This window comes from Pelobates fuscus, chromosome 1, assembly GCF_036172605.1.
Source record: "Pelobates fuscus isolate aPelFus1 chromosome 1, aPelFus1.pri, whole genome shotgun sequence".
In the NCBI taxonomy this organism is placed as follows: domain Eukaryota; kingdom Metazoa; phylum Chordata; class Amphibia; order Anura; family Pelobatidae; genus Pelobates; species Pelobates fuscus.
In genome coordinates this window covers 14,364,170-14,379,864 of record NC_086317.1, presented here as the reverse complement: position 1 = coordinate 14,379,864, position 15,695 = coordinate 14,364,170, and the positions used below count along the sequence as shown (strand labels likewise).

Here is a 15,695-nt window from a genome sequence, read left to right as displayed (position 1 = left end):
GAATCAGTGATTGTCAATCGATTTATATCCTTAAATGATGGCAGTAACATTGTGACAGCAGTCGTGGCTCAATCTGACAATTTTCAAGCCCAAGATTTCATTTACTCTTCATGTTAACTAATGGCTACCACCTCTCCTGAAGGACTATACCATGCATCTATGACTAAGAAATTGAAAACAATTTACTTTTACTGCAGCACTCTAAGAGTTTAGACGGAGTAAGGAGTGTACCTTATTGTTAATGTGGGCAAAATGCATCTATGTTAAATGCAATGCAGCCTCTGTGCAATTTAAGGCACATCATCACTCTCTGAATACAAAAAGCACACAATCAATGTTGTGTCTACACACACACACACAATGAAAGACACGGCCCGCTGGCAGGGATAACCTTACCGTTCTTATTGTAGAGATTCAGTTCTATGAATTTGATGACAGCCCCTGTCTGAGAATGATTCGGCACGAGAGAAAGACACAATCCAGTCTCCTGATCCTGTGACTCACCAAGTTTCCAGTTTAAATCACAAAAAAGGAACTACTGCTGTATTCTACATACTGCAATATCACTGCAGGCACCCAGCACAGCTATCTCAAGGGCAAGCTGGGAGCCAACATCCTGCATCCTCTCCACACCGCCTGGAGTGCAGGTTAAGAAGTCACAGGGTTTATCTACTAAGAAGTGCATTGCGGTGAACTGAGGAAAAAAATGCACAATGTAAAACAAAACAGAAAAGGGTGAACTAAAAACTCGCATACACCCAACGGACCCTGTAAGCCACGAACAGTACACGGTAAGCCAAGCAGAAGCTCTGTGCTGCCAGACGTCCCTTTGACATCATGAATCCTGAATAGTCACGAATACTATAAACGGCCATTTAGAGGAATATAAGATTTAAAGGGACAGCTACACATCCAGAAAGTGGTCTATATATGTTTAAATCGTGTGCACAATACCTCTTTTTTACAGTCATTAAAGGAGCACCGTAGGACCCAGAGCACTTTATCTAAATAAGGTCATCTGGGTGCAGAGTCCATGTTGTCTTCAACCTCCAATGTAAAACACTGCCGGTTAGTAAATACGGCAATGTTTACATTACAGGGTTAAAACCATATCTAGTGCGTCTTCCTGAAGGTACTTCCGTTGGTACGACGGCAGTCAAGCCCGGTCATGTGACGTTCTACATCCTCACGCATTGCATAGGGAAGTTGAATGTCCTCCATAGGGAAGCTCCTGTCTGTGAGAAGCATTTGATTGAGGGCTTGCAGCGCATGTGCATTTTGTAGTGGGTGGGACAAGAAGACGAAGAAGATATTATATACATATACGATTGAATATTCCCAATTGAAAGACACAGCACATTTAGATCTGTATATATGCGCAATTCACGTTTTAGAACACCTTTAAAGTGTACAAACGGGAGATATTGGGTCGATTACCATTAATGCTTACACTGCAAATGACCTAAGAAACGCGAGGACCGAGGAATTATCAGATAGCGCTCCAACTGACGGCACAACAATATATCTGAGCAAGTCACAGTAGTTAGGAGAGATCTTTGTGTCCAAACAATCTGGTAAAGTCTTATCTGGGCAATCGGAAGTCATAGCAAAGGGACTTAGGGCAATAAAGTAGAATGAACTGATATCTCCTAAGCTTAAACTGAATTGCGTATGAAAAAAGGACCTTACCTGAAATCGCTCCCACATGCATGGAATACACCATTTATCACAAAGATACACAATAAATTAAATGGAAAATAAAAAGATATTCTCACGTTTCCTCTGTTCCAGGAACTGAGGAACTCTTGGTGTAACGCTCACCTAATGGACGTCTCCTCTGATTTGTCCTGCGTGAGACGCATCCCAGAGCAGGACAAAATCTTGCCAGTGACGTCACTCCATTCCTATACTCCATGTCCAATTCTAGAAGCGCCAGGTAGGGCGTTTCCATAGCAACTACAGCGCATGCCATAGATTAGAGAGCAGAGAGACCTCTGAGGCATTGATTGACAGCTGGGGGAAAAAAACTATTTTGAAATAGGTTTTTCTCTTAATCTATACATTTCCTAGCAAAGCTGCTAGCACAATGTGTAGATAAAGCTGTATGCTTATTCTAACAAACATGAGTGGTTTGGGACCCCTTTAAGGTATAGGGCAGGGCTGCTCATAGAATTGGCTGAGACTGACAAAGAGGCAGATCAGGGGCAGAGCCAGCATGATTCAAACACAGCCCTGGCCAATCAGCATCTCCTCATAGAGATTAATTGAATCAATGAACCTCTATGAGGAAAGTTCAGTGTCTGCATGCAGAGGGAGGAGATACTGAATGTTTGGGTGCATTTTAGGCAGCCATGACCCAGGAAGGATCTCTAACAGCCATCTGAGGAGTGGCCAGTGAAGTTATCACTAGGCTGTAATGTAAACACTGCATTTTCTCTGAAAAGACCGTGTTTACAGCAAAAGGCCTGAAGGTAATGATTCTACTCACCAGAACATATTCAATGAGCTGTAGTTGTTCTGGTGACTATAGTGTCCCTTTAAATTAACTTGGGATGTGGGTATGGTCAGATGGGATCCTTGTGTCCACATGTGACTAATGGTAAAAGAGCATAAAGCATGACAGAATACTGAATAACATTACCACGGCTATAGTGTTTACAGCGCTATGGAATTTGTTGGCGCTATATAAATAATAATAATAATAATAATAATTAGGGTTGTACTGTGAATGAACCACGTTTCTATAAACCAGATATGTTTCCACCGTGGATGCAATTTTCTGCAATTCTTGTTTTAATGAATGAATATTACTTGGTGAGATTTTGTGTTTCACAGCTTTTAGCACACAATGAGTTAAATGCTAGTAATGCAATAGGGAAGCAGCAGGATGACAGTCTCTTCCCCCTTCTGTGGTAGTGAGTAGGTGTCACATGACAGACACATTGCAATCAGCTGACCGTCACCTGACTCTCGTGCACACAGTTCCCTGGCCATTCAAACAAGGAATGCATTGCACATCAGACACCCAAAATCACTCAAACTGGGTTATTTACCAGGGAATAGCAAAGCAGCCATAACTAAACTGGATAAATCTTTAATTTGGCAATCGTAGCCTAAAGTTTGTGTTTCACAGTTTAGTGACTTAGCTGCCAATATGTAAAGCAGACATAAATCTGGCTGAACATCCTGAATTAGATCGTGAAATGCAGCGTAAACCACTGGTTTATTGTGTCACGGTGATGCAGAGTGTGTGTAAAATATGTATAAATAGTTACAAGACATGAAGACTTGTTCTGAACGACACATGGTTTCATTAAATCAGTCATGTCAGATCTCGCCACAGTAATACCACTTTCTTAAATACATGCCTACTCGGACACATTAAAATCGTGCACAAGGCCAGGTCATTCGCTCAGCTATTCCTAAACCCCAGATAATAACGCAATAAATGCACAGCTAAACAACACAATCACCAGCAATAACACACGCGATGTCAGTGGTAGCTTTGGCACTGTATATGCAAATCAATCGCTGTTCTACGTCCATTAGAGACGTTTCTAGTTCCCAGAGATGTGATAGGATGGACCCTATGTGCCCCACAGACAGTGAGCCCTATTTCTCCCAGTGAAACGCGTCAGACTGCTTATACAGATGGGTTTTATATGATCCCGTTTATAAATGCACATAGGGGAAGTTTTATATATGGCAGCAATGTTTAGTTAACTAGTGTCAGACTCATGATCTAAACACAAGAATCCAGAATTGCCAATTCATGTTTCATAATGGGGCCCATGGATCCTTTTCAGCTCTAAGCCCCCAATCAAGCACCAGCAATCTCGTATTGTACTACAACTCCCAGCATACACAGCAAAGGCACACATCCATCTCCAACTCACAGACCCTATGACTAGCTGGTAATAAACCAGGTCACCTGGAAAAATATGTGAACTCTGGCAATAGAAGGTCTTAGAAGTCACAGTCAGTGAGCATTTTATTTGCTTCGGGGTCAGTTCTACAAACACACGAGCCAGTAAAACCAGTACACCCGAAAAATATACTTCTCAGAATTGAAATTAGGAGGAATTTTAATGAACTGGAACGTTTTGTATTGCAGACTTGTGAAATCCTAACACCTAATATTACTTCATTTGGAGAAGTAACCAAGCTTTCAGTTTCTGTTGCTATTGCACACAATTGCTGAATAAAGTGCAAATCTATTAAGTAAATGGGATAAAACGACTTCCAGCTTCGTTCAGTGACCCTACAGCATACAAATCCATTGGAAAGAGGAAAGAAATTACTTTAAAATACGTTTTCTTAAATATTTAAACTGAGGGATCTATTAATAAAACAGCGCGCTGTGGCCGCAGGAACTCGGAAAACTTGCTCTGAAATATCAAAGCCAAGTAAACCCTCCAGTTCGGCATATTTGAGGAGTTTCTCCAAACTCTGCTCTTGTGTCCTTTAATTCTTCAGGCCATTAGAACTTGCGGTCCTTTAAATACCCCCCATGACTTTTCGATGAGCAGAATGACTAAATATTAATGTATAATGGTAAATAGCAATTGTAACCGTATGTTCTGATATAAAGCAGTGGTTCCCACCCCAGTCTCCATGTACCCACTACCAGTCCAGGATTAAGGGATTACCCAGTCCTGTCTAAGGTTCTTTTAGAAAGAAAAAACCATGACAGGTAATCCCTAAATCCTGGACTTGAGGACTGGGTTGGGAAACCCTGACATAGAGCAATTTCCTAACCCCTGATTTCTAAAGGGATATAAAATGTCACAATCTGTATGTGACTCATTGAAGCCAAGTACCCCAAAGGAAACTTGTTACTAGATTTTTTATAACACTGACTTGGGTACCTTTATTAATGAGCCAACAATTAAAGCCACCAGCGGGGTTATTAATTAAATTCAGATTTGAACTGAAATCCAAACGGTATGATTGCAGCTAAAAAAATAATTAAATTAATCGAGTTAAGCTCCTGATCATCTATTTGTACCTAACTTTTGTAAATCGGCTTTCGATTCTGATTCCGAAGTTAATGAATAAAGACCAAGAGTTTGTAAAGCACTGTATTGCCTCTTTAGAGATAAACAACCACAGGGTCCATAGGGTGCACTCACTAAACACTTACCCTCTCTGCTTGCAGGGGTCCATAGGGTGCACTCACTAAACATTTTATCAGGGAACTGAAAACCAAAATGTACAAATTCAGGCTAAATTAGCCACGCTGTATCTACAGCTGATATGGAGAACTAATTGGTTTCTAAAGCAGGGGCTGCCAACCTTTGGCACTCCAGATGATGTGGACTACATCTCCCATAATGCTATTACTGCCCTAATGCTGGCAATGCATTAAGGGAGATGTAGTTCACAATATCTGGAGTGCCAAAGGTTGGCTGTTCCTGGTTTGGAGAATGACCCTGGTGTGTCAGATCCTCCCCAATTTCTGTGGAAACAGATGGTCACACTAAACATGTGTAATATGTCACTGGAGGAGATCCTCGTTCACAAAACTAAGAATGAAGATCAATCAATAATGGAATCATACATTAGAAGCCAAAAAGGGGAGGGGAGTTTGCATTTACTATCCCCCCACATACATAGATAAATAAGACAGTGAAAACCCTGGTTGGATTCTAATTAGTGATTATGGCCTACAGATAAACAGATCTAGAAAATAGTGCCCAGTTACACAGTGACAGCAGAATGTTTATCGTATTGCATTATATATTAAAGAATACAGTTTAACAATATAAAAACTGCCCCGCACTCAAAGGCTATAGTATATAACATATCCTCTCCCAGGAATATAAAGGCAAATAGCAATTATCTGAATGAACCCCATCATAAACACAGTTAATCACCAAAGTGAGAGTTATGTTTCTGGCACTAAAACGGTGGATGCCCCACGTGCGGGACTGAATGTCCCCGGCATTGAATTATTGATACCCCATTTGAGGGATGCATGTCCCTGGCAGTAAATGGTGGATGCCAAAGGAAGTTGGTGGATGTCCCTGGAATTATATGGTAGATGTCTCATCCGCATCGATAGCTATGATGAAGGTTGACTCAGTATGTAGATGGGTATCATTGCATTGAATGGAGGATGATAGGGGGAGATACCTGACAGTAAATGGAGAATGACCCAGTTGGTGAGGTGGGTGTCCCTGGCATTGAATGGAGGATTCCCCAGTAGGTAGGTGGGTGTCATTGAATGGAGGATGCCCCAGTAGGTAGGTGGGTGTCATTGAATGGAGGATGCCCCAGTAGGTAGGTGGGTGTCATTGAATGGAGGATGCCCCAGTAGGTAGGTGGGTGTCATTGAATGGAGGATGCCCCAGTAGGTAGGTGGGTGTCATTGAATGGAGGATGCCCCAGTAGGTAGGTGGGTGTCATTGAATGGAGGATGCCCCAGTAGGTAGGTGGGAGTCATTGAATGGAGGATGCCCAGTAGGTAGGTGGGTGTCATTGAATGGAGGATCCCCAGTAGGTAGGTGGGTGTCATTGAATGGAGGATGCCCCAGTAGGTAGGTGGGTGTCATTGAATGGAGGATGCCCCAGTAGGTAGGTGGGAGTCATTGAATGGAGGATGCCCCAGTAGGTAGGTGGGAGTCATTGAATGGAGGATGCCCCAGTAGGTAGGTGGGAGTCATTGAATGGAGGATCCCATGTAGGTAGGTGGGTGTCATTGAATGGGGGATGTCCAGTAGGTAGGTGGGTGTCATTGAATGGGGGAATCCCCAGTAGGTAGGTGGGTGTCATTGAATGGGGGAATCCCCAGTAGGTAGGTGGGTGTCATTGAATGGGGGATCCCCAGTAGGTAGGTGGGTGTCATTGAATGGAGGAATCCCCAGTAGGTAGTTGGGTGTCATTGAATGGAGGAATCCCCAGTAGGTAGGTGGGTGTCATTGAATGGAGGAATCCCCATTAGGTAGGTGGGTGTCATTGAATGGAGGAATCCCCATTAGGTAGGTGGGTGTCATTGAATGGAGGATTCCCCATTAGGTAGGTGGGTGTCATTGAATGGAGGATGCCCAGTAGGTAGGTGGGTGTCATTGAATGGGGGAATCCCCAGTAGGTAGGTGGGTGTCATTGAATGGGGGATCCCCAGTAGGTAGGTGGGTGTCATTGAATGGAGGAATCCCCAGGAGGTAGGTGGGTGTCATTGAATGGAGGAATCCCCATTAGGTAGGTGGGTGTCATTGAATGGATGATCCCCATTAGGTAGGTGGGTGTCATTGAATGGGGGAATCCCCAGTAGGTAGGTGGGTGTCATTGAATGGAGGATTCCCCAGTAGGTAGGTGGATGTCATTGAATGGAGGATCCCCCAGTAGGTAGGTGGGTGTCATTGAATGGAGGAATCCCCATTAGGTAGGTGGGTGTCATTGAATGGATGATCCCCATTAGGTAGGTGGGTGTCATTGAATGGGGGAATCCCCAGTAGGTAGGTGGGTGTCATTGAATGGAGGATTCCCCAGTAGGTAGGTGGATGTCATTGAATGGAGGATCCCCCAGTAGGTAGGTGGATGTCATTGAATGGAGGATCCCCCAGTAGGTAGGTGGGTGTCATTGAATGGAGGATCCCCATTAGGTAGGTGGGTGTCATTGAATGGGGGATCCCCAGTAGGTAGGTGGGTGTCATTGAATGGAGGATCCCCATTAGGTAGGTGGGTGTCATTGAATGGGGGATCCCCATTAGGTAGGTGGGTGTCATTGAATGGGGGAATCCCCATTAGGTAGGTGGGTGTCATTGAATGGGGGATGCCCAGTAGGTAGGTGGGTGGGTGGGTGTCATTGGATGTGGGTGAAGGCCCCAGGCGTGCCTGCCTACCTGCTCAGGGTTGGTTGTTGCTGGGCGAGGAGCCGGCTCCGTGTTACAGGCCCGGCCACAGAGTGCGCTGCTACTGCAGGATCCACCGTCCGTCACCGATCAGCTGACTGCAACACCCAGCGCCACCCCCAGCACGGCCTCGCGAGAGCCGCCCAGAGCTGCCGCCGCCATCTTTACTGAGGGCAACTGTGCCCTTACCACCGCCATAGCTCACATTCATATTATATAAATTATATCATCATAAAAATTATAAATTATCATTATATAACACCGACATATTCTTTACTATTATAGAAAGTGAATATTTCGAGATATAGAAGACCCTGGTCCAAGGAGCTTACAATCTATGAGATTTGTATGGGGTTCCAGTCCCACCAGGTCTTCCTGGACATTGTTATGTTGATTAGGGTACCCTATAGCCTGCCCCAGTTTAAAGGGCTACTCCAAGCACCAATTTCAGTAATTTAAAGTGGTCATGGTGGTAGGAGTCTTGCACGCTGCACATACTGAGTTATTGGCACTTGTGTGCCACGGGCTGGTTGCTCCCCCAGCACACGTGGCATAGGCAGCCCAAAATTATTTTTAGGGTTACCTAATGTCAATTCTGTGCATAAATATGTCTGACGTCAGCACGTACTGCATGCTGCTGACAGACTTAACAGCATCTCCCTTGCACCTGGTCACCTCTCCCTCCCACACTGAAGGAAGCACTCCCCACTCCCAATCCCATTGGCAATTTATTTTTGAAATACACATCCTCCCTCCTCCTCCTTAACTCCCTTTCTACCTTTGACAGCTCAGAGCGCGTGCATGCACCCTGAGCCGGTAAAATTACTTAAGGTAAGTAAATTCTATTTGAAAACGCAGTGTTTTTCTAGGGAGGACTGTAGAAAGGATTCATAGAAAATAGAGCATTAATCTACACTACATGAAAAGGGATTGGAGAAATCCGTAAAACTGGAAATTCGCTTTGAATTCACCCTGTAGTAAATAACCCTGTGTATGCGTGGAGCTTCACCATGAAGCGCTTTACATATGACACTTACCCTCTCTGCTTGCAGAGGTGTGACTCCAACGATGGCAGCATCAATGGGGTATCATGTCAATTCTGTAATATTCCTATGCAAAATTGCATTCATTGGCTGGGAGCGGTCAGCTGACGCCACCAGCCACCGAGAGTATCAGAGCGTTAGGGGAACCCAGGTCCCAACCCGTTGCACAGCGCTAAGGAATCTGATGGCGCTATATTAATAATAAAATAACAATTACCGTGACACAAGGCCTGGGTACTCTTGACGTCATAACCACTCTAGTGGTTATGGTGCTTGTAGCAATAATTTAATGTCAAGGACCATTTTGGGGCAGTTTATTATAAATTGGTGCTATTTCTGATGCCCTGAGATCACTCACTTCTCGGCCACGGTTATTATGATTAATAATAAACACATCCCCTTTATCAGTGTTAGTTTTTGTCCAATTTTGAGAGTGGTTGAGAGTACAGGGAGCAATTTATTGGGGGGTGGGTTAGCCTGGACTCTCAGCCAATCGCTGCCATCCAAGTTGGACAAAAGTGACATTAATAACAAGGAAATGCTAGACCTGCATTATTCCTGTTTTCAAGGAAGGGGGGAGCAACGGATTATATCTACACTATTCCTAAACGGTTTTATATTTACCAGGGGATCAGTGCCAGGACACTCTAGAGCAGGGCTCAAAATGTCCACTTACCAAAAGGAAAATGTGAAAATATAAATGAATTTCAAAGTAAAAGTGAAAATACATGAACTGGAGAGTTGGCTTTCCATTTAGCTGCTCTGGCCCTAAATCTGAAATTCACTTAGAATTCTAACGTTAGAAAATAACTCTGGCTGAGAAAAAACAGCAAAACAACAATCCGGGGGCTCTATGCATTGGCTTTTTCAATGTTTTGTTTTTTTTTTTTACGTTTTACGTTTTATAGTTGTAGGTTTCTAATTGCTATAAATCTATCAGTAACATCACATATTTCACTTACTGAGCTGATTTGAGTTTTCAATATATCTATTTATGTATGGATTCATACAGCAAGTCCGAGCATTAAAAAAGAAATTAAATCCAGGCAGTAAATTTGGTGTTTGCCAACCGGTTGTGGGCACTTGGAAGGGATGGTGGCATCTGCTGAAGACTAAGGATGGCCTATCTGAATTCAAGCTGTAAGTAAGGTTCGTTATTTTATGTAGTCCAATAGGTTAAAGTCAGCACCAGTAAGTCATCATTCAATAAAGGGGTGGTGAGTTCAAACATACTTTAAAGGGACACTATAGTCACCCAGACCACATCAGCTCAATGAAGTGGTCTGGGTGCCAGGTCCCAGAGGTTTTAACCCTTCACATGTAAACATAGCAGTTTCAGAGAAATTATGTTTACACTGCAGGGTTAATCCAGCCTCTAGTGGCTGTCTTCCTGACAGCCGCTAGAGGCGCTTCTGCGACTCTGGATGCGAAAATCGCATTCAGCGTGCAGAACGTCCATAGGAAAGCATTGAGAAATGCATTCCTATGGACTGTTTGAATGCGCGTGCGGCTCTTGCCTGGGCAGACTAGATGGGCCGAATGGTTCTTATCTGCCGTCACATTCTATGTTTCTATGTTTCTACATGCGCATTCCACTCCACTCGGGAGTCGACGTCGAAGTGGGAGGAGAGGTCACCAGTGTCGAGGGAGCCCGGCGCTGGATTACAGTAAGTAACTGAAGGGGTTGTATATAACAATATATAACAAGCACAATAAAGAAAAAGAGAGATTATACCCAAGCTGATAACTGGACATAAATGTATGTAATGTCCCCTTCAGCGAAACCAAGCACCGGAAATTAAACTAAATATATCATTGTTGGTTGCAGGCAGAATTCTTCCAATCTTCTACCATCCAACTTTGGTGAGTCTCAGCTCATTGGATCTTCGGTTGCTTGTTCGTAGCTCACAGCAGTAGAATCAAGAGTACTGGCTCAATGTTCCAACTCCATCTATTGCTTCTAAGGATTCTGGATGCAGCTATTGTTAGAAAGGACTTTGGACATTGCCTGGACCAGGGGTAGGCAACCTTCAGCACTTCAGATGTTATGGACCACATCTCCCATAATGCTCTTACATCCATTATGCTGGAAAAGTATCTAGAAAGACATAGTCCACAACATCTGGATTGTTGAAGGTGTCAGGATTCCGCCATATTGTCTCGGAACTCCTCCATGTTGGCTTCATCCCAGTCGGCATTACCGTTTTTATATCCGGGTTTCACCAATCAGTCTCTGCCCATGCGTCTGACGAAACGCGCTTCCCTTCAAAAGGAAGCTGCGACTGCATCTAAGGTGCTCAATCAATTTCTTGTGTTTGATGTGCTCTCGCTACACGATACATTGTTTCCGCTTCGCTACAGAACTCTGCTAATCTGAATTCCTGGGTACCGAACCTCTGGCTTTAATCCTGGCAATGCTCTACTCCTCTTTCCCACTCGAGTAACAGACTTAACCTCGGATTCCTGCATGTCTTCACTTACTTCATTTGGGGGTGACTAGGGGGTCAGTTAGATGTAGTGGAGTCGGGGGGGAGGGGGTTAAAAAAAAACGGGATTCGGCCATGACAGTGCTGCTTTAAGTTAACTGGGAAGCATAAGGGATACCAAAGTCAGCCCTCTGGGATTCTACTTACTATCTCTATTTAAATATACCATTTGCCAAACCACTCAATGATATGATTTATTATTATTATATTTGGACTCTATTAACTACAACTACTTCTCAAACCAGGATATGTTTCATTACCAAGATTAATTCTCCATATCATAGTGATACTTTGTACTACAGGATTCACCTGCTCTGGCTACTTTATTGACGTCATATGGACTATACTGCTTACTGCTAATAAAGCATTCCTTATTTGAAGTCTATTGGACTATACTAATTGTTGCTAATTAAACATTTCCTTATTTTCTATAAATGCTATATTCTTGTGTTGCAATTCTAAAACAAGTTTACAAGCATTCATGCATTATTATTTCAAAACCTTATTCCTGCAGTTAGACTGCCAAAGTTAATTTCCTTTATTTAAATAAATTATATTTTCTTAAAGTGACAGTATCAAAATTATTATTTCATCTGCAGTTGAGTTCCAAATAAATTTTCTCCTGAGAGTATTACAGAAGGTTGCCTACCCCTAGACTGTGAAAGTTCTGACTGCAGCTTCTGTTACAACAGACTCCAAACTGTGCCAAACCTGGCTGCGGCTATTGTTACAAAGCAGTACAACAGCTGGTTTGAGGTTAACAAAATGGATACATTTATTAAAAATAGCTTTTAGGCAAATGTATAGCCATATACAGCTCTATGCTCTATTACATGTCAATATGGTTTGCTAATATTGCATCACTGCCATAACTACCCCTCTCCCCTTCTTCATTCATTATCCCTTTGTGTATTTTCTGAAATTAATATTCTCTTAATCTTAACAAAAAAAACTTAAAAAGTACCGATTGACTTAGAATTAAATTCCTCAATCATTAAGCAGGACGGGGAGAAATTCACCGCACTTTAGAAGACTTCAGATGAAGCAGTCGGTACTTTCTTTATGACTAAAATATAATACATTCTGGAACACAGGCAATACAGAAAGGAAAGGGGGCACAAAAAAAAGGGGAAAAAGAACTTTCAGTAAATAGAATGCATTTCGCATCTGCCAAGAGACGCTTCCTCAGCCATGGCTAAGGAAGCTCACTTGGCAGACGCAAAACGCGTCTAAATTAATGAAAGTTCTTTATTTATATTTTGTGGTGTGAAAATTTCATAAAACCAATGTTTACATTTCATTATCTCATAATAATATTCAAATTTTTAATAATATTTAGTTAGAATTCTCAATTTATTATAATCTAAAGCTCCCAGAAAATATTAAATATTAAAAAAAACAGATCAATAAAAATATCGGGGGGCGGGGCCTGACCGCCATGCTGACCGGTCGCATGCTACTGAGGCTCCTGCTGAATCCACACTAAAATCAGCAGAAACCATGGACCCACCACAGGCAAACGTGAGCAGAGATCCATTAATGTGCACAGGAGATGGTGGACGCCACTGCAGACTCCGAGATCGGGAGTTTTGGGGCCTTTGCGGTGCAAAACTTCGGAGCCTGCGGCCTACTTGGGTGAGACGCGGGGCAGACGGCCGCTGCCCTGCCGACAAGCCTGGCTATCCCGCCAAAACCCTGTGACACCTCTAGCGGGCCCCGTTCTCCCCCCCTTGGACCGGGGGGGGGAACTGACTCTCTGCAACAGCCCCCCCCCCCCGTGGGGAATAAACAACATCAGGGGCCCTGCCTGGCGGTCTCGAGGCCCACACCGGGCGTGACTCTGCCAATCACCCACCACTCACAGGCAGCCCAGCAACAGAAAGCATTTCATACTCGCCTGAGGATTAAGCGGTGAATCCCTACTGTCTCACCTCCGCACCATGAACTTGGGCGTGGTCTCCACGACAGCCTTCCTGGGTCCTGAGCCCTAGAGGTCACCCCTCCAACCGCAGCCCAACGCCTGGACTGAGCACACTTACCGGGAAATCCGTTGCCGGCCTTTCATGGAATCGGAACCGAGGGCACAGATGGTTGGCTCATACAGAGCCCGGGGCTGGCAGCGTGGCACACACCGGACCCACGCCAATAGCTGGACGCAACTACTGCCCACACGGATCGGAGGCACAGGAACAACATGTCCGGCAGACCTTGCACACCTGACAACTTGCCAACGGGGAGCGGAGAGACTTTCCCAAAGAAACCCAGTGGAGCCTTTCAGTTTGTTGTTTTGTTTTTAGTTCGAAAGCTTATTATTACCTTTACCTCACCTTAACCCCTTAAGGACCAAACTTCTGGAATAAAAGGGAAACATGACATGTCACACATGTCATGTGTCCTTAAGGGGTTAAGCAAGACCGTATTAATGCTATGCGATAAGGGCTTGGTGCTGCCTTCAGTGAACCTTACCAGTTATGCTATGCACCATGTGGACATATAATGACTGCCTGATCATCAGATGCAATGCTGTACACACTCCTGTCGTATTAGTTTTGACATAGTACAGCTTGAACAGTGTAGCATCTTAACGTTTTTATCAGTGTTATCATTGTTCCACTTATATTATTTTGCAAACGGTAGACAGTGAGCGAATGTATCTGCCAATATATGACCTGTATACACTGCAGCATGCTACAGCAGCGCAAGCCCTTTGCAGTTAAACCGAGCGCCAGACTTAGAACCAGGCTACCATATAAGGATAGCTTACCTGCTTATAGTCGCATGTTATGCCATGCAACCTAATTTTCAACTAATGTAGCGCCACCATGCGCCAAAATCTACACTATGCTTGACTACGGCTATAAGCTTACACCTGATGTCACTACAGAAAACGTACGGTTAGCCAAACCAATATCTAGTCTGTATACTCTTGACCCCTCAGTAATTGTATGTTTTGAACTGTAACTCTTACCCTGACGTAACCTCACGCGACTTAACTTGATTATATAATGTGTGCACAGAGCATGTAACCTGAAGCGATTAAGCTATAATTTTAGACTTTGGAAAAACAGACTTTTCTAAAATTAGAATATGTGTAAAGGAGTCATTATCAGACTGGAGCAATTTAAATGGAGTCCAAAAGAAATGGGATTATTTAAAAGTTGCACTACTGAAGGCAACAGAAAATTGCATTAGGCTTGTCAGTAAAAGCAAAAAAATTCAAGAAACCACTGTGGTACTCCGCAGATGTGGCCAAAATAGTAAAAAACAAAAAGTTAGCATTTAGTAATTATAAAAAAAACAGAGTGAGGAAGACAGAATGACCTATAAGATTAGGCAGAAAGAGGCTAAGCAAGTTATAAGAGCCTCCAAAGCACAAACAGAAGAGAAAATAGCACAGTCCGTAAAAAAGGGGGACAAAACTTTTTTTAGATACATAAATGAGAAAAGAAAAGTAAAACAAGGATTAGTTAGATTAAAAACAAAAGAAGGAAGGTATGTAGATGAGGATAAAGCTGACTGCCTCAATGAATATTTTTTTTTTTTTAAATTCTTTATTTTTGTTTGTGCATGAGACAACAATAGAGCATGCAGCGCCACGACAGTGTCTGCTAGCGTTTTGTCAGCATTTCAACATGTGGCAGTTTAAACGGCACAATATTTTAGTTTTAAAACATGAAGGTAACAAGACAAGAAAGTAACGTTTCTTTTCTGTGAGATTCAATACTTATAACAAAGTGGTATATAATGTATGGTATATGTGGCTAAGTGACTATTTGGTAGCGTTTTCAGTGCCTGTGTGGTAGGTTACTATAATCTATGAAAGAGTTGATGCGCCCTAGTGAGATTCATGTTGTGAGGGCTTGCTAGCCGTGTATGATACGTCTAAAATGTGCTGCGGTGTCTAACTTCGAGGCGCAAAGTCTCGCATGGCTTCGTCGTCTGAGGGCATACACGTCATATTTAGATCAGTTGCGAATTCAAGCGACAAACATATGGAATCAGTTGTTGGCATTTGAGAATACTGCACAGTTTTTTGTTTTTTTAACGTATATAATACAAGAGGGTATAACTTGCCCTGACTTATCGTGTTGCATACATCTGATGAAATTCGACAGAGTGTATGGCTAGGCTATGTAGTGATGAGGTGTCCCTTTAGGGGACCTGTCCACTGGTTTGCGCATTAGGTGCTTTCGCTATGTGCTTTGAGTATACAGACATTATAATAATGAAAAGCTCCTCTAGCGAAAGATGGAGCCTAGTTAGCGTTAAATGTGCGTCTGTGTGATATAGGCATACTGAAAAGTGGCTAAGTG

General features: G+C 43.2%; 1 protein-coding gene across 2 annotated transcripts in view; it reads right to left on the bottom strand.

Moving 5' to 3' along the window:
• The window catches only part of ATP6V1A (ATPase H+ transporting V1 subunit A), a 46,159-nt gene extending 38,193 nt beyond the window's left edge, over positions 1-7,966 (bottom strand). The window contains exon 1 of one of the 2 annotated variants that reach the window (XM_063446358.1): positions 7,845-7,966. The gene's annotated coding sequence lies outside the window, so the exon portion shown is untranslated. Of the gene's footprint in view, positions 1-396; positions 489-7,844 lie in introns of those variants that run through there. The other variant, XM_063446363.1, reaches the window with a different exon arrangement.
• Positions 7,967-15,695: the final 7,729 nt, after the last annotated feature.